This window comes from Mustelus asterias, chromosome 6 (genome assembly GCF_964213995.1).
Source record: "Mustelus asterias chromosome 6, sMusAst1.hap1.1, whole genome shotgun sequence".
Taxonomy (NCBI): Eukaryota; Metazoa; Chordata; class Chondrichthyes; order Carcharhiniformes; family Triakidae; genus Mustelus; species Mustelus asterias.
The window spans coordinates 112,507,616-112,523,279 of NC_135806.1; positions in this window are offsets into that span (position 1 = coordinate 112,507,616).

Consider the following 15,664-nt stretch of genomic DNA (forward strand, 5'->3'; position numbering starts at 1 on the left):
AGGGAATAACCTCACATTTATCCACATTATACTGCATCTTCCATGTGTTTGCCCACCCACTCAGCGACTGGTGTATGAGGGCACCCAGGTCTCATTGCACATTCCCCTCTCTCAATTTAAAGCCATTCAGATAATAATCTGCCTTCTTGATTTTGCTACCAAAGTGGATAACTTCACATTTATCCACACTATACTGCATCTGCCCTGTATTTGCCCACTCAGTCAGCTTGTCCAAGTCACACCGAATCATCTCTGCGTCCTTCTCACAGCTTACCCTCCCACCTAGCTTTGTGTCATCTACAAATTTGGAGATAGTGCATTTAGTTCCTCATCTTAATCATTACTATACATTGTGAATAGCTGGAGGCCATAGCACTGACAGTACACCACTGGTCACTGCCTGCCACTTGGAAAAAGATCTATTAATTCCTACTCTTTGTTTCACATCTACCAATCACTTTTCTATCCATCTCAGTACATTACCCCCAATCCCATGCACTTTAATTTTACACACTAATCTCTTATCGAAAACCTTCTGAAAGTCCAAATAAACCACGGTCACGTTGTTAGGAGTTGTTAGGGGCGGCATGGTGGCACAGTGGGTTGGCACGGTGGCACAGTGGTTAGCACTGCTGCTTCACAGCTCCAGGGTCCCGGGTTCGATTCCCGGCTCGGGTCACTGTCTGTGTGGAGTTTGCACATTCTCCTCGTGTCTGCGTGGGTTTCCTCCGGGTGCTCCGGTTTCCTCCCACAGTCCAAAGATGTGCGGGTTAGGTTGATTGGCCAGGTTAAAAATTGCCCCTTAGAGTCCTGAGATGCGTAGGTTAGAGGGATTAGCGGGTAAATATGTGGGGGTAGGGCCTGGGTGGGATTGTGGTCGGTGCAGACTCGATGGGCCGAATGGCCTCCTTCTGCACTGTAGGGTTTCTATGATTCTATGACTATAGGCCCCCAAATAGTAATAGAGATGTGGAGGAAGAAATTGCTAAGCAGATGTTGGATATGTGTGGGGGTCACAGGGTAGTTGTCATGGGGGACTTTAACTTTCCAAATATTGATTGGAACCTTTGTAGGTCAAATAGTTCGGATGGGGCAGTTTTTGTGCAGTGTGTGCAGGAGGGTTTCCTGACACAATATGTGGATAGGCCGACAAGAGGTGAGGCCACATTGGATTTGGTACTGGGAAATGAACCGGGCCAAGTGTTAGATTTGGTTGTGGGAGAGCACTTTGGAAATAGTGACCACAATTCGGTGTCTTTTGTTATTGCAATGGATAGGGCCATACGGCAGGGCAAGGTTTACAATTGGGGGAGAGGTAATTATGATGCAATTAGGCAAGAATTAGGGGGCATAAGATGGGAACAGAAACTGTCAGGGAAAGGCACTAATGAAAAGTGGAACTTTTTCAATGAACAAATACTGGGTGTCCTTGATAGGTATGTCCCTGTCAGGCAGGGAGGAAATGACCGAGTGAGGGAGCCATGGTTCACGAAAGAGGTGGAATGTCTTGTGAAAAGGAAGAGGGAAGCTTATGTAGGGATGAGGAAACAAGGTTCAGATGGCTCGATTGAGCAAGGAATGAGCTAAAAAAGGGGCTTAGGAGAGCTAGGAGGGGACATGAGAAGTCCTTGGCGGGGTCGGATCAAGGAAAACCCCAAGGCTTTTTACTCTTATGTGAGGAATAAAAGAATGACCAGGGTGACGTTAGGGCCGGTCAAGGACAGTAGTGGGAACTTGTGTATGGAGTCAATAGAGATAGGCGAGGTGATGAATGAATACTTTTCTTCAGTGTTCACCAAGGAGAGGGGCCATGTTTTTGAGGAAGAGAAGGTGTTACAGGCTAATAGGCTGGAGGAAATAGATGTTCGGAGGGAGGATGTCCTGGCAGTTTTGAATAAACTGAAGGTCGATAAGTCCCCTGGGGCTAATGAAATATATCCTAGGATTCTTTGGGAGGCAAGGGATGAGATTGCAGAGCCTTTGGCTTTGATCTTTGAGTCCTCACTGTCCATGGGGATGGTGCCAGAGGACTGGAGAGTGGCGAATGTTGTTCCTCTGTTTAAGAAAGGGAATAGAAATGACCCTGGTAATTATAGACCAGTTAGTCTTACTTCGGTGGTTGGTAAATTGATGGAAAAGGTCCTTAGGGATGGGATTTACGACCATTTAGAAAGATGCGGATTAATCCAGGATAGTCAGCACGGATTCGTGAAGGGCAAGTCATGCCTCACAAATTTGATTGAATTTTTTGAGGAGGTAACTAAATGTGTTGATGAAGGTACGGCAGTTGATGTCATATTCATGGATTTTAGTAAGGCGTTTGATAAGGTCCCCCATGGTCGGCTTATGATGAAAGTAAGGAGGTGTGGGATAGAGGGAAAGTTGGCCGATTGGATAGGTAACTGGCTATCTGATCGAAGACAGAGGGTGGTGGTGGATGGAAAATTTTCGGACTGGAGGCAGTTTGCTAGCAGAGTGCCACAGGGATCAGTGCTTGGTCCTCTGCTCTTTGTGATTTTTATTAATGACTTAGAGGAGGGGGCTGAAGGATGGATCAGTAAATTTGCTGATGACACCAAGATTGGTGAAGTAGTGGATGAGGTGGAGGGCTGTTGTAGGCTGCAAAGAGACATAGATAGGATGCAAAGCTGGGCTGAAAAATGGCAAATGGAGTTTAACCCTGATAAATGTGAGGTGATTCATTTTGGTAGGACTAATTTAAATGTGGATTACAGAGTCAAAGGTAGGGTTCTGAAGACTGTTGAGGAACAGAGAGATCTTGGGGTCCATATCCACAGATCTCTAAAGGTTGCCACTCAAGTGGATAGAGCTGTGAAGAAGGCCTATAGTGTGTTAGCTTTTATTATGTGGAGATGCCGGCGTTGGACTGGGGTAAGCACAGTAAGAAGTCTCACAACACCAGGTTAAAGTCCAACAGGTTTATTTGGTAGCAAATACCATAAGCTTTTGGAGCAATGCTCCTTCGTCAGATGGAGTGGTCTCTGTTCTCAAACAGGGCACAGACACAGAAATCAAATTACAGAATACTGATTAGAATGCAAATCTCTACAGCCAGCCAGGTCTTAAATGCACAGACAATGTGGGTGGAGGGAGCATTCAACACAGGTTAAAGAGATGTGTATTGTCTCCAGACAGTACAGCTTGTGAAATTGTGCAAGTCCAGGAGTCAAGCTGTGGGGGTTACTGATAATGTGACATAAATCCAACATCCCGGTTTAGACCGTCCTCATGTGTGCGGAACTTGGCTATCAGTTTCTGCTCAGTGACTCTGCGCTGTCGTGTGTCGTGAAGGCCGCCTTGGAGAACGCTTACCTGAAGATCCAAGGCTGAATGCCCGTGACTGCTGAAGTGCTCCCCCACAGGAAGAGAACACTCTTGCCTGGTGATTGTCGAGCGGTGTTCATTCATCCGTTGTCGTAGCGTCTGCATGGTTTCCCCAATGTACCATGCCTCGGGACATCCTTTCTTGCAGCGTATCAGGTAGACAACGTTGGCCGAGTTGCAAGAGTAGGTACCATGTACCTGGTAGATGGTGTTCTCACGTGAGATGATGGCATCCGTGTTGATGATCCGGCACGTCTTGCAGAGGTTGCTGTGGTGTCATGGTCACTGTTCTCCTGAAGGCTGGGTAGTTTGCTGCGGACAATGGTCTGTTTGAGGTTGCGTGGTTGTTTGAAGGCAAGAAGTGGGGGTGTGGGGATGGCCTTGGCGAGATGTTCGTCTTCATCAATGACATGTTGAAGGCTCCGGAGGAGATGCCGTAGCTTCTCCGTCGTCGTCCAGTACTTCCCCGGAGCGGAGAAGCTACGGCATCTCCTCCGGAGCCTTCAACATGTCATTGACGAAGACGAACATCTCGCCAAGGCCATCCCCACACCCCCACTTCTTGCCTTCAAACAACCACGCAACCTCAAACAGACCATTGTCTGCAGCAAACTACCCAGCCTTCAGGAGAACAGTGACCACGACACCACACAACCCTGCCACAGCAACCTCTGCAAGACGTGCCGGATCATCAACATGGATGCCATCATCTCACGTGAGAACACCATCTACCAGGTACATGGTACCTACTCTTGCAACTTGGCCAACGTTGTCTACCTGATACGCTGCAAGAAAGGATGTCCCGAGGCATGGTACATTGGGGAAACCATGCAGACGCTACGACAACGGATGAATGAACACCGCTCGACAATCACCAGGCAAGAGTGTTCTCTTCCTGTGGGGGAGCACTTCAGCAGTCACGGGCATTCAGCCTTGGATCTTCAGGTAAGCGTTCTCCAAGGCGGCCTTCACGACACACGACAGCGCAGAGTCACTGAGCAGAAACTGATAGCCAAGTTCCGCACACATGAGGATGGTCTAAACCGGGATGTTGGATTTATGTCACATTATCAGTAACCCCCACAGCTTGACTCCTGGACTTGCACAATTTCACAAGCTGTACTGTCTGGAGACAATACACATCTCTTTAACCTGTGTTGAATGCTCCCTCCACCCACATTGTCTGTGCATTTAAGACCTGGCTGGCTGTAGAGATTTGCATTCTAATCAGTATTCTGTAATTTGATTTCTGTGTCTGTGCCCTGTTTGAGAACAGAGACCACTCCATCTGACGAAGGAGCATTGCTCCAAAAGCTTATGGTATTTGCTACCAAATAAACCTGTTGGACTTTAACCTGGTGTTGTGAGACTTCTTACTTAGCTTTTATTAACAGGGGGTTGGAGTTTAAGAGCCGTGGGGTTATGCTGCAACTGTACAGGACCTTGGTGAGACCACATTTGGAATATTGTGTGCAGTTCTGGTCACCTCACTATAAGAAGGATGTGGAAGCGCTGGAAAGAGTGCTGAGGAGATTTACCAGGATGCTGCCTGGTTTGGAGGGTAGGTCTTATGAGGAAAGGTTGAGGGAGCTAGGGCTGTTCTCTCTGGAGCGGAGGAGGCTGAGGGGAGACTTAATAGAGGTTTATAAAATGATGAAGGGGATAGATAGAGTGAACGTTCAAAGACTATTTCCTCGGGTGGATGGAGCTATTACAAGGGGGCATAACTATAGGGTTCATGGTGGGAGATATAGGAAGGATGTCAGAGGTGGATTCTTTACACAGAGAGTGGTTGGGGTGTGGAATGGACTGCCTGCAGTGATAGTGGAGTCAGACACTTTAGGAACATTTAAGAGGTTATTGGATAGGCACATGGAGCACACCAGGATGATAGGGAGTGGGATAGCTTGATCTTGGTTTCAGATAAAGCTGGGCACAACATCGTGGGCTGAAGGGCCTGTTCTGTGCTGTAATGTTCTATGTTCTATGTAAACCACATCTGCTGGCTCCCCCTCATCAACTCTACTTGTTACATCCTCAAAGAATTTCAGTAGATTTGTCAAGTATGATTTCCTTTTTGTAAATTCACGCTGACACTGTTCGATTCTGCCACTGTTTTCCAAGTTTTCAGCTGTTAAATCTTTTATAATGGACTCTAATATTTTCCCCACTGCTGACGTCATACTGACTGGTCTATAATTTCCTGCTTTCTCTCTCCCTCCCTTTTTAAATTGTGGGGTTACATTAGCTACCCTCTATTCCACAGGGACTGTTCCAGAGTCTATAGAAGCTTGGAAGATGACCACCAATGCATCCACTATTTCTGGGGCCATTTTGTTAAGTACTCTGGATGTGGATTATCATGTTTTCGGGATTTACCAGCCTTCAATCCCACGAATGTCTCCAAAACCATTTCCCTTCTTATCCTGAGTTCCTTCTGTAATATATTTGATGTTTTGGCTGGTAGTACTAACAAGGCGAAAGGTGATAAGATGCCACACGGTCGATTTTGAACCAACTCAGCACAGATGTATTTAAGTGCTATTGCCAGATTGAAGTCCAACATGGAAGAGAGATATAAACCTGCAAATGCCTCTAGTGATATCACAATACATCATGTGACTAATCACAGAGATGCATTGCTATACAATACATAGCATCCCTCCCCCTTTACTTCAGGAGTACACAACAAACTTTTAAACATTGATGATTACCCACCATGAAAATCAGTTGTTATCAAGTATTATTATCTTCATATGTACAATTAATATGAGAGTCTTTTTGGAGGACTTTGATTTGGTTTTGGTAAGAGACGACATTCTGGATGCTGATCTTTGGCATCCTCGGTAGCCTGTTCCTCACGAGTACTAGATATTTCATAGTTGTCAACTTTCAGAGAGGTTGGTTGGTCTACTGGAGTAGAATCTGAACTTGGTTCTGTAGTAATCCTTGGTTCAGCGATTTCACAAGCTTGGGAGACTTTCTGATATAGTTTCTGCTAATTCACTTTTTGAAGCAATGATTTGATCCATGTGTCTCCATTATATTCTCTCATCATCCAGTTGCACTGTATAAGAAATTGGGCCTGTCTTAGCTAGAATGGTTGGAGGTAGCCATTTCTCATTTGCAGAGTAGTTTCTCACTAAAACATTTTCTCCTTGTTTAAAACTCCTCAATCTTAATGTTTGTTCACAGCAAGTAACTTGTGATTATTGTTGTCACTCTATCTACTATTATGGTAGTGCCAGGTAGTGTAAGTAGATGGAATTTTGTTAAATGGTTTCACTTCCCCTTTTTCAGACCACGTATTCCCTTTGAAGAAACCACAACTGTCAATCAGGCTTAGAGTCTTTATAGACACAGTGTTTGAATCACACAGTTTAACTGGCACAATGGTTAGCACTGCTGCCTGACAGCGCCAGGACCCAGGTTCAATTCCTGGCTCGGGTCACTGTCTGTGTGGAGTTTGCACATTCTCCCCGTGTCTGCGTGGGTTTCCTCTGGGTGCTCCAGTTTCCTCCCATTGTCCAAAGATGTGCAGGTTAGGTGCATTGGCCATGATAAATTGCCCCTTAGTGTCCCAGGATATGTAGGTGAGAGGGATTAGCGGGGTAAGTGTGTGGGTTTGCAGGGATAGGGCCTGGCTGGGATTGTTGTCGGTGCAGACCCGATGGGCTGAATGGTCTCCTTCTGCACTGGAGGGTTTCTATGATGGCAGTTAGGAACAATGGGGGTAATTGAGATACATTCACGTGTGAAAGGAAAGGTAAATAAACAGGAGATAGAGTAGAAACCCCTTAAGCTGTCAATGGAAACCTATTTCAAAGCACTGCACTAGGAAATTGAAAGAGATCAGTGGTTTTCAATGCAACATAAAGGGTTTCAAATGTTTCAGCTTTCTAAGAAGGCTTAGAGACTTCAAATGAAAGCTGTGTGAAAAGTTATGGAGGAGAACATGAGTAAGATGGGTATAGAGAGATATGGGCCAAATGCAGGCAATTGGGACTAGCTTAGGAGTTTAAAAAAAAGGGCAGCATGGACAAGTTGGGCCAAACGGCCTGTTTCCATGCTGTAAACCTCTATGATTCTATGAAAACCACCCCCACCCCCCACCCCTCAGTGAAATTGCCTTTTCCTCTTTGTCAGAGGACTTCAAAGGGGTTTGCTCACACCTACAGCTTCTGACGGAGAAAAGGGAAATCCATGCTGCAGAATGGGAGTGCTGCTGTGATTTAAAAGTCTGCTGCTGTCCAGGGGACATGGAGATTAAAGTGACCAGGCCACTTCAAAGTTTTCACAACTGACAGACAGGAATGAAGATGTTGATCACAGACCATGTCAAGAGTGATCTTCCGGTCTGCCAGGCCTAGAAGGGACAGTCCAATAAAAGACCCCAGGGAAGAGTAGCAAAGTCAACCCCAAGCCCACCCAGGACCCTTGGGGAACCCTCCCTCTGTAGATTGGCAGTGGCATTGAGGCAAATGCCCACTGGACCTAACTCCTTGACCAGGGTCCAAAGTGCTGGCCCAGCGTATCAGTGCCATGGTGCCAGAGGACAGTGCACCATTGGCACTGTTAAAGCGCAGGGCCACCCACATCTGGAGGCATGCTTGGGGCAAGTCTACCTTATTGAATTACTGACCACCAGCCAGCCCAGCGCATTGGTCTTTGATTAGTGCCAAGGGGTACTGGTCAACACACAGAACTGGATTTATCGTTGTCTTAGAATCCCCGCAGATTTGTACAGAACAAACATATTTAATAACTGGGATGATTGGGGTTGCCCAATCACTCATCATTACAGGTTCAATCACTCCATCCCAAGTAATTTCTCTAGTTCCACTTCTACCTTTGATTTAATTGCATAAGGCACAGTCCTTGACACGAAGCATCTCGGATTGCTATCAGATTTGATCTTGAGCTTTGCCTCCACTTCAGTCAGGGATCCTAGGGCATTCTCCAACACCTTCCTGTACTTCGCCAGAGGTTTTGGTAGCATGTTCTTGCTGTCAACCAATTGGTTAATTGTTCCCTAGTTTAGCTTGGTTTTGTGTAACTGTGTTCTTCCGAAGAGTGCAGGAAAATTTCCCTTCACTATGTGCAGAGGCAATTCTGCTGATTAGTCATGAGCTCCTAATGGAACCACCTCCTTGGTATAAGTTCGCAAGGTTACATTTGAAGGTTCAAGTGATGAGTGTTTAAGCTTCAGATTGTATATATTTTCTGGGGGAAGTGATACAGTTGCTCCTGTATCTACTTCCATATTAAATTCTTAACTGTCTGACTTTGGATAAATCCAGAATCTTTGGGTAGCCATTTCATGGATAGGACATCTAGTTTAAGTTCTTGGATCTTTCCTAGTCTGGCATCATCTTGGAAATTTTTGTCCTCAGCAGATATTTTGTCGACCCTTTTTAAATTTTGATGTGTTCTTGCATCTGCACACCTTCGGGGTTGGAGAAGTCTGTAGTGGCCAACATGCCTTATTTGTGTGGATTTCTTGCCATAGCTTCTATGTTTATCTTCTCTACTCCAACATTCATGTGGAGAGTGCTCCACCTGAGCACACCTATGGCATGCTTGCATTTTAAGAGATTTCTTCCTTTCTGTTCCCACCTTGTGTATTTTGCCTCCAGCTCCAATTTGGGAAGCTTCTTTCAAGGCCAATTCCGTGGATACCACAATCTCAACAGCAAGTCGTATTGTTAAAGAGCTTTTGGGGACGAATCATCTTTGAATTGCTTCATTCCGAAGTCCACAAACTAGGCTGTCTCGCAGAATGTCTTTGAGGGTCAAACCAAACTCGCAGCCAAACATTTCCAAGATGACACTGGACTAGGAAAGATCCTTGCCAACCTTTCAGCGTTGCAACAAATTGCAATATATTTTCGCCCTCTTCTTGGCTCCATCGATGAAATCAAAATCTCTCAGCAATTATTAGAGGTTTAGGCAAGAAATGACTTTCAAGAATCTTGGTCAGCGCCTCGAAGTTTTTCTTTGCTAGGATTCTCAGTATGGACATGGCCCTGTAGCAATGTAAAGGCATTACTCCCTACTACACTTAGGAAAGTGACTAATCTAAATGCATCTGTACCTTGTTCACAACCAGCTAACATTGAAATCTCTCTTCATAAGCATTCCATGTTCCCACATTTTCTTCAAGCCCTTCAATGGTGCCACATTTTCCTGCCATTGCAGTTAAGTAATCGGTTTTTAAATTGTAGTACTCGGTTTAATTTTTTCCCCTCTTATTTTGTTCACTTCCATATTAGTTATTAGCTATTTGTTTTGCTTTTTCTTTAGTCGGATCTATATTTTGTATTTTTTTTTCAAACTACTTCTCGATAGGCAATCAATCTTCGTTTTACTGGGAAAAGAAGGCTTTACGTGTAATTATTTTACTTTTTTCTGGAGTAGTCGCTCCCCTTCAAGAGTACAGACACTGTCTGTCTTTATGTGAAGATTTCCATATCTGCAACCCACCATGTGTGAGGTCCCCACAGCCTACCCCACTTCAAAACAATAAATAAACATTTTCTTTCAGCCCCTACTCAGTTTTGTATTTTTTTTAACAATATTTTCCCTCTGCATTGGTGGTTTTCCTCAACATATTTTAAAAGTCGAGGTGCTGAAGTTGTTTTTTCTTCACAAGAGGCTCCAGTTTATAAAAAAATTGTAGAGTTTGGTTAAAAATCTATCCGTTTGCCAGTTTTATCTTATAAATTCCCATTTCTGGTTATAAGGGGCCTACATTTGTCTTCACCAATGTTTTTCTGTTCACATACCTACAGACATTTTTACAGTCAGTTTTTGTTACTCTATTTTCCCCTTCTTAATCAGTACCTTTGTCCTCCTTTGTTGAATTCTAAACTGCCCCCAATCTTCTGGTCTGGGTTTTTTTCCGGCCAATTTGTAGGCCCCTTCCTTGGATCTTATGTTATCTCTCATTTCCCTTGTAAGCCATGGTTTGGCCACCTTTCCCATTTTATTTTTGTGCCAGACAGGAATGAGCAATTGTTGCAGTTCACCCATTCGCTCTTTGAATGTTTGCCAATGTTGATCCACCATAATCCCTTTAAGTAATGTTCCCCAATCCATCATAGCCAACACATGCCTCATATCATCATAGTTTCCTTTATTTAGATTCAGGACCCTATGATGCGCGATATAACTCACGAGGCTAGAGATGCTCGAGGAAATAAAGGCTTTTATTAACTATTACAATAGAGCTACCATATATAGTACACGATCCCACACTGAGGGGTCCCAGACAGAGCAGTGACCTTTATACCTCTCCCAGGAGGCGGAGCCCGACTGGGATGTACCATAATAACTATAATACAGGTAGAACAGCCCAACCCTAACCCCAACAGTAACAAGTAGAACAACCCAACCCTAACCCCAACAACAACATATATACAGACTCATAGTACTGGCCAGACCCTGGCTCAGTACTACCTGGTGGGAACCAACGATGGTTCACCACATTCACCCCTCCTTTGAAGACAAAGGCCGGCGGGGTACAAAAAAAACACAGAATAATTGGTCATCAGTCTATAAGTTCAGACAGTCAGGGGGACCGCACCGTCGCTGTGACCTCCTCAACACCGGCGATGACACCGGAGTAGGCACTCGCGGTGGCGTTCTCCCCAAGGCGGTGTCCAACGGCTCCTCCACTGTCTCACGGGCCGGTTGACCCCGAGGTGGTGACAATCCACTGAGCTCGGACACGCCTTGAAGTGGCGACCATCTCCTGGACTCAGGCAAGCTGTACACGGGAGTAAAAGGGTTAAGTGATGGTCCCGATGCTGCCCGCGCCGTGTCAGGAGGGGAAACAATAGTTGGGGGGTCTCTAACAGGAGGTATGGGAGCGACAGGGGTTTTCAAGTCCCCTGCTGGCGCCAGGTCTCGGATCAAGACCGTGTCCTCTCGCCCGTCAGGGTATGCCACATAGGCATACTGAGGGTTGGCGTGGAGGAGATGGACCTGTTCAGCCAAAGGGTTGGACTTGCGGGCCCTAACATGTCGCCGCAGGAGGACAGGTCCTGAGTACGTCAACCAAGACGGTAATGAGGTCCCAGAGGAAGACTTCCGAGGGAATGAAAACAGCCTCTCATGGGGAGTAGCGTTGGTTGCCGTACACAGGAGTGAGCGTATGGAGTGGAGCGCATCAGGGAGCACCTCTTGCCAACGGGAGACTGGAAGGCTTTTTGACTTCAACGCCAGTAAGACAGCCTTCCAGACTGTAGCATTCTCACATTCCACCTGTCCGTTACCCCTAGGGTTGTAGCTCGTGGTTCTACTAGAGGCAATCCCGTATGAGAGCAGGTATTGCCTCAAGTTATTGCTCATGAACGACGAGCCCCTATCGCTGTGGATGTAACAGGGGTACCCGAACAGGGTGAAAAGATCACGAAATGCCTTGATAACAGTGGCAGCGGTTGTATCAGAACAGGGAATGACAAAAGGGAATCTCGAGTACTCATCAATGATGTTGAGGAAGTACACATTCCGATCTGTCGAGGGAAGGGGCCCTTAAAGTCCACACTCTGTCTTTCGAAGGGACGAATGGCCTTAACGAGTTGTGCCCTGTCAGGTCGGTAAAAGTGCGGTTTGCATTCCGCGCATACCCGGCAGCTTCTAGTTATGGACCTGACATCCTCCACCGAGTAGGGTAGATTCCGGGCTTTTACGAAGTGGTAGAGCCGAGTGACCCCTGGATGGCAGAGGTCATTGTGGAGAGCCTGCAAACGGTCCTCCTGCATACTGGCGCATGTTCCACGCGACAGGGCATCCGAGGGCTCGTTGAGTTTCCCTGGATGATACATGATGTCGTAATTATAGGTGGAGAGTTCGATTCTCCACCTCAAGATCTTATCGTTCTTGATCTTGCCCCGTAACGTGTTATTGAACATGAACGCCACGGACCGCTGGTCCATGATCAGGGTGAACCGTTTTCCCGCCAAGTAATGGCGCCAATGCCGGACAGCCTCCACAATGGCCTGGGCCTCCTTTTCCACCGCTGAATGTCGAATTTCGGGGCCTTGGAGGGTGCGAGAAAAAAAGGCGACGGGCCTGCCCGCCTGGTTAAGTGTGGCGGCCAGGGCGAAATCAGATGCATCGCTCTCCACATGAAAGGGGATGGACTTATCGACAGCGTGCATCGTGGCTTTTGCGATGTCGGCTTTTAGTTTTTCAAAGGCCAAACGAGCCTCTGGTGCTAGGGGAAAAGAGGTAGACTTGATGAGTGGACGGGCTTTGTCCGCGTAATTGGGAACCCACTGTGCGTAGTAAGAGAAGAAGCCTAAGCATCTTCTCAGTGCTTTTGCGCTAGTGGGCAGGGGAAGTTCAAGGAGGGGACGCATACGGTCTGGATCAGGGCCGATGACCCCATTTTCCACCACGTATCCGAGGATAGCGAGGCGGCGCATGCGAAGTACACACTTCTCCCTGTTGTAGGTCAGATTCAGGCGAGATGCAGTGCGTAGGAATTTAAGGAGATTGGTATCGTGTTCCTGCTGGTCATGGCCGCAGATGGTGACGTTATCCAGGTACGGGAAGGTAGCCCGCAGTCCGTTCTGGTCCACCATTCGGTCCATAGCACGCTGGAAGACCGAGACCCCATTGGTGACACCAAAAGGAACTCTTAGAAAATGGTACAAGCGACCATCCGCCTCAAAAGCCGTGTATTGTCGGTCCTCTGGGCGAATGGGGAGCTGGTGGTAGGCAGACTTTAGGTCGATGGTGGAGAACACCCGGTACTGCGCAATCTGATTGACCATGTCAGATATGCGCGGGAGGGGATACGCATCCAGCTGCGTGTATCTATTAATGGTCTGACTATAGTCAATGACCATCCGGGGTTTGTTCCCACTCTTGACCACCACGAGCTGCGCTCTCTAAGGACTAGCGCTAGATTGTATGATCCCTTCCTTGAGGAATCGCTGAACCTCAGATCGAATGAAGATCCGATCCTCAGCGCTGTAACGCCTACTCTTAGTCGCAATGGGCTTGCAGCTTGGCACAAGATTCTGGAATAGGGAGGGTGTGATAATCTTAAGCGTCGAGAGGCTACAGGTGGAGCGCGTTGGGCAATTTGGAGGCTGCTGTTCTCCCACTGAAAGCGGAGGGAGTGGCCCACCGTACTGTAGGGTTACACTCTTCAAGTGGACCATGAAATTTAGTCCGAGGAGTATTGGCGCGCCAAGTTGCGGTAACACCAGGAGCTTGAAGCCCTCGTAAACAGACAATAAATCAAGCGTTTGTTTACCTGTATGTCCATCATGGACTTGTCGAGTCTGTGAGGCTTTGCCTGGTCCAGGATGATCGACGCCACCGTTGGTTCGTGAGCGCCACTGCAGGCAGCTGAGATGGATGATGATGACCCCTGCTGGTCATTCGCGGTCAGTGCCGACCAAAATGGCTGCTCCCATAGGTCGCACGTGGGCGATGGCCCCAAAATCAGCGACCCCTGGTGGTCGCACGTCTCTTGCGACTCCGTCGTCTGTAATGGCGACGTCCTGGCCTCGCACGTGGATGAAACCCTTGACGATGCCGACGACGAGGAACCCGGCCCCGGGGAGTCGCAGGCCGCACTGCTGTACCTGGAAGTAAGTTTGGATCGACATACCTTCGAATAATGCCCCTTCTTGCCGCAGGCAGAGCACAACACCGCTTTAGCGGGACATCGCTGCCGAGTGTGCTTCACTCCCCCACAGAAGTAACACCGCGGGCCGCCTGGAGCTGCTGCCGTCGTCCGGCCCGAGTGTGGGCACGCCATCACGCAGCTTTTCGGACCCGAGGGACGAGATGGGATCTGCGACTGCTCCTGCCACGCTGTCTCCACATGGTCTTCGGGATACATCGCTAGGCTTTTGGAGGCCATTTCTAGCGTATCCGCTAGTTCTATAGACTTAGTGAGATTGAGATTACCTTGCTCCAACAGTCGGAGTCGGATATAAGACGATGCGATTCCCGCCACAAACGCATCTCGAGTGAGGTCGTTCATGTTCTGGTCTGCCGACACTGCTTTGCAGTTACAGCCCCTGGCTAGCTGTAGAAGCTCGCACGCGTACTGTTCCGTTGTTTCGCCGGGCTGCCGTCGTCGAGTGGCTAAAAGATATCGAGCATGCATCTCGTTTGGCGGTTTAATGTAGCGCTTCTTAAGAAGCTCGAGGGTCCCTTTGTAGTCGGTGGCCGCACGGATCGCTAAATATACAGCGTCGCTTACCCTCGCGTGGAGGACCCGGAGTCTGTCATCGTCTGTGGTGACCGCTGCGGAGGCTGCGAGGTAGTCCTGAAAACATTTCAACCAGTGGTCGAAGGTGTTAGAGGCGCCCGCCGCACGTGGGTCCAGCGTAAGACGTTCGGGTTTTAACATTTGCTCCATACTCTCTGTATCGTTTTCCTTTCTTTTTTAGCGATGAGAGTTCAATTAATAGTTAATAAAATTGATGCGCGATATAACTCACGAGGCTAGAGATGCTCGAGGAAATAAAGGCTTTTATTAACTATTACAATAGAGCAACCATATATAGTACACGATCCCAGACTGAGGGGTCCCAGACAGAGCAGTGACCTTTATACCTCTCCCAGGAGGCGGAGCCCGACTGGGATGTACCATAATAACTATAATACAGGTAGAACAGCCCAACCCTAACCCCAACAGTAACAAGTAGAACAACCCAACCCTAACCCCAACAGCAACATATATACAGACTCATAGTACTGGCCAGACCCTGGCTCAGCACTACCTGGTGGGAACCAACGATGGTTCACCACACCCTAGTTTCAGAATCAACTGTGTTACTCTCCATCTTGATGAAGAATTCTATCACATTATGGTCGCTCATTCCCAAAGGGCCTTGCACAACTAGATTGCCAATTATTCCTTTCTCATTACACAATACCCAGTCTAGAATGGCCTGCTCCCTAGTTCATTCCTTAATGTATTGGTCCACAAAACCATCCCGGGTGCTCTTCAGGAATCTTTCCTTTACAATATAGTTACTAATTTGATTAGCCTAATCTATATGCAGATGAAAGTCATCCATAATTACAGATGTTCCTTCATCACATATGTATCTAATTTCCTGTTTAATGCCATTGCCAACATCACCACTACAGTTTGGGGGTCTATATACAACCCCCACAAACATTTTTTGCCTCTGGTGTTTCTTAGCTCTACCCATACAGATTCCACATCATCGGAGCTGATATCCTTCCTCAGTATGGTGTTCATTTCCTCTTTGACCAGCAATGCAAGTCCACCGCCTTTACCTTTTTTGTCTGTTCTTCGTGAATACTGAATACCCCTGGA